The sequence below is a fragment of the Peromyscus leucopus genome, chromosome X (assembly GCF_004664715.2).
Source record: "Peromyscus leucopus breed LL Stock chromosome X, UCI_PerLeu_2.1, whole genome shotgun sequence".
Classification (NCBI taxonomy): Eukaryota; Metazoa; Chordata; class Mammalia; order Rodentia; family Cricetidae; genus Peromyscus; species Peromyscus leucopus.
The window spans coordinates 7,958,816-7,962,899 of record NC_051083.1 but is presented as its reverse complement, the minus strand read 5'-3'; positions in this window follow the sequence as shown (position 1 = coordinate 7,962,899).

The window sequence follows — 4,084 nt, the reverse complement described above, 5'->3', positions numbered from 1 at the left end:
GCCTAGTGTTGGGAGGCCCTGAGTTTGATCTCCAGCATGGAGTTGGGGAGAGTTCTGAAGACTACATCTATAATAATCTTATTTTAAAATAAAATCTCATTCTAAGGTTCTAGGGGTTGTGACTTCTACATATTTGCTTGTAGGGACATAACTATACACAAAGCACTATACAAGAAGAAGGAAAAGGAAGATGAGTGTAAATTGATGAGGTAGAATGTATAAGTAATAATAACATAAAATAACCACCATTCATTAGGAAAGTATTCCATGTCCAATCATAGTATCGGACATTTTTAGGAACAGGAACTTGAATCTTTACAAGACCCTTCAAGATGGTACCCACACTGTTTTTTAATGTGGTTAAGGAATTTGCCTAAGGCACCACACAGGCTGGAAAGAAAGAGAGGAAATTGACTAGTTCTGTTTTCCTACATTTCTTCTGAAACAAAAATAAATGGATTGAAAAAGAAAAAAACAAAATTGAGAGTGGGCCTTAATATATAACTAAGGATGACCTTCAATTTCTGATCCTCCTGCCTCTATCTCTTGAGTGCTGGGGTTACAGGCCTGCATTACCATGACCAGTTTTGTTGGTGTTTATTTGTTTAGAAAAGAAAACTAGGAAAAATTTCGAATCAAGAATTTATTTCTGAATTGCGTGATTGCCAACCACCAGAGAGTTTATACTACATCTGGCCTCACTTTCAGAGTTAGATTATTTAGGCCATCTCTTTGAGAAGGCCCAGTGGGTAAAAAGTGCTTGCTGCCAAGCCTGATTACCTGAGTTTGATCCTATGGTAGAGGCAAAGAACCAAATTAGATTTCCCCAACTTGTCCCTGACCTGAGCACCATGCACTCACATAAGTAACTGTAGATTCTTCAGGTCTAGGGAGTTGCACTTTTACCAAGCATCTCAGATGACTTTGATGAAGGCTGAGAAACATCAACCAAGCAATGGTTAATACAGATATTCCATATCTCCTCATCTTGGTTCCTCCTTGGAGAATCATCTAGTCATACATTTAGGTATTTTTCTATTTGTGTGGTAATTTTTCTTCTGAGTTGTAATAACTTAAATATAGAAAAATAAGACATTGAATTTTTGTCAAATATGTTTCATATATTTTGCTAGTGTAATTTGTTTATGATGCTTGTTGATTCTAAAGTTTTAATTTTTATAGAGCTAAATCTGTATGTCTTTCTTAAAAATATTTTATTTACTTTTCCCCAACATAATATTTTTATTAATTATTTGGGAAATTCATACAATTCACCCTGATCAAACTTGCTTCCTATTCCTCTCAGGTCTACCCTCCAACCTTGTGCCTCCCCCCAAAAGAAACCCCACCAAGCTCCAATTTCTGTTGCCCATATATTCACTGGCGCATGATCAAACTCCCCAGTGTCCAGGCCCTTAAAGAAAACTGAGTCCTTCCGCACCTCCCACCAGAAGCCATCGACTGTGAAGATTATACTTCATCCTTATCACAGTTTTGAAGGACTCTCTTCAATAGCTTCCTGACTGCTTCCTTTTTGGGGTGTGGGAGAGGTTGTCACAGAAACCTTCAGTGTCTCTCATTCTCAGTTATGAGTCTGCAGTTATCATTACAACTGCAAAAAGAAGCTTCCCTGCCCTGGCAGCTGCCAGTGCTCAGATCAGGAACATCAACATTGTTTCCAAAGCGGCATGGATTGCAGACATCAACATGGCCTCCAGAGGCAGCACAGACCATGGAAGTCTTTCCAGAAAATGAACCATTCTTCATCTTCAAATATCTTGCTGTTGCTCAGAGTCAGGGTGATCATGTTGTTGGGCAGTGTGTCCAAGAACAGGACCTGCACGAGCTCCAAGTTGCTGTACACCACCCTGCCCTCAACTCCTGCTTGTTGCCTGGTACCCCTGCCTGCCCCCCTTGACCCAAGCAGGGCAAGCAGACAAAGTGGAGCAGCAGCAGCAGCAGCAACAGCAACAGTAGCAAACACACTGGATCCATTCGCAGTATAGGGGTGAGGAGGGCCTGATGGTGTGGTGGTCGAAGCCTTCCCGACCACCTGAGGACCGACCCTACTCAGCATCTGATTCTATGAAAACACTTTTACAAGCATGTTCCTATAAAGACCCGCCCCCACCCCCACCCCCGTGTTCCGGAGATACTTTTTATGCAGCAGGCTCATCCTCAGCTCCTGTGTCTCTAAAAGAAGCCTCTGTGGGTCTCTCAGGCTCCTCAGAGCAGCCAAGAGGCTCCCTACACTCTTAAAGCAGACTTCCTAGTCCTCTGGCTCTTGCAATCTTTCTACCTCCTCTTCCTCCAGCTGGTAGGGACTATTAATTGCTTTTCTCCTTCTAGTACTATGGAAGCTAGTCCTCAGGGAGGAAGCTTTTGGGTCAGTTCCAGCTCCAGTCCTCTGAGTGCATAGTGTCCAAAGTGCATAGTGTCTTCAGCAATAGGGACGCAACTTTAATTTCTGGGAGCCATTCAAGAGCAACAGCAACAGCTTCAATTGTTTGGGAGTCTCTTAGACTCCCCTGACCAACAAATCTGAAGGAGGTTTCCCATACGTGGTACTATTTTTTTGTTGTTGTTGTTAAATAATCTGGAGGAAAGTATTATCACTCCATATATTGTTGACTTCATTTAAATATGTATGTGTGTGTGTGTGTTGAGGAGAGAGGAGAGAGAGAGAGAGAGAGAGAGAGAGAGAGAGAGAGAGAGAGCTTTAGGTATGTACACATCATTCATGTACCCATTGCTGTTGTAGAACCAGAAGTTGATGTCTGGTGTCTTATTCACTTACTCTCCAGCATTTTTTTTTTTTTTTTTTTTTTTTTTTGGAAGCAGAGGCTCTTATTGAACCTGGACCTCACCAATCCAGCTCCATTGACTGACTAATGAGCTCCAGTTATCCACCTCTCTCTGCCTCCTGAGCTCCATGATTACAACTGGCGGTCTGAATTCAGGTCCTCATGCTTACCCAGAAAGCATGTTACCAACTAAGCACCTTTCAGTCCTTCACAACTGGATTTCTTTTTTTCTTTTCATCTTAGGATGGTACCTCTGCTCTTTTTCTTTTTTCCTTCTTCTTTTTTTTTTTTTAAGATTTATTTATTACATATAGTGTTCTGCCTGCACATATCCCTGCAGGCCAGATGGTTGTGAGCCACCATGTGGTTGCTGGGAATTGAGCTCAGGACCTTTGGAAGAACAAGCAGTGCTCTTAACCTCTGAGCCATCTCTCCAGTCCTCTTTTTTCTTCTTTCCAGCACAAATTTCCTGATGGGTCCAGAAAAAGTTTGTGTCATAACAGTCTTGTGATTTGTCCAATGATTTCCTCATGCTATATTTAAGTCATTTCTCTATCACTTTTGTTTTTTTTTTTAAATAAGAAACTGAATCTAGATATTTGATTAGATTTATGTTAAGAGTTTTGCTGCCTGACCTCCACCCCTCTAATCTGAGGCAGGTGAGAGAACTGCCCCTGAGGTCATAATAGCTGCAGAGCTGTCCCTGCTCCTCACCAGCTGCAGCACTCAGAGGAGTGGCCTCTATACCTCACCTGGACAACACAAAAGAGCTAGCCCTGAAGGTATTGGTGTGGGGAGAGCCAACCTGAGGGCATGAAAGCAGGAGAAATCTGGCCCCACCTCTTGCTCATCACTGCAAGAGGGGAACTAGCCAGGACAATGCTGGCGAGCTCTCTTTCTGGTGGTGAAGACCAGAGCTGGCGGCCTGACCAACCCTGCAATTACCCAGACCTAGAACCAGGGTTATGAGTTAGCCCACCCCAACTCTATCTATCCCATCTGCAATCTGTTAGAGCAAGTGAAGGGGTCAGTCCTGCAGACCCAAAGCTGCAGGATCTTCCATGACACAGGGAAACAACAGATTATCCAAGAGGAGTTCCGGTAAGGGCCCAGCATTGATAGTGTAGCAGAAACCAGAGGCCTCGAACCAGACCAATGAACACTTCCAAGTAAAAACTATATGGACAAAGGGGTTTACTACGTGACTCACTGTGTCACACTACAGCTTCCATGACAAGATTTTCCCTTTTACCTTTTTTTCTCTTAAGTTTTATTTTATT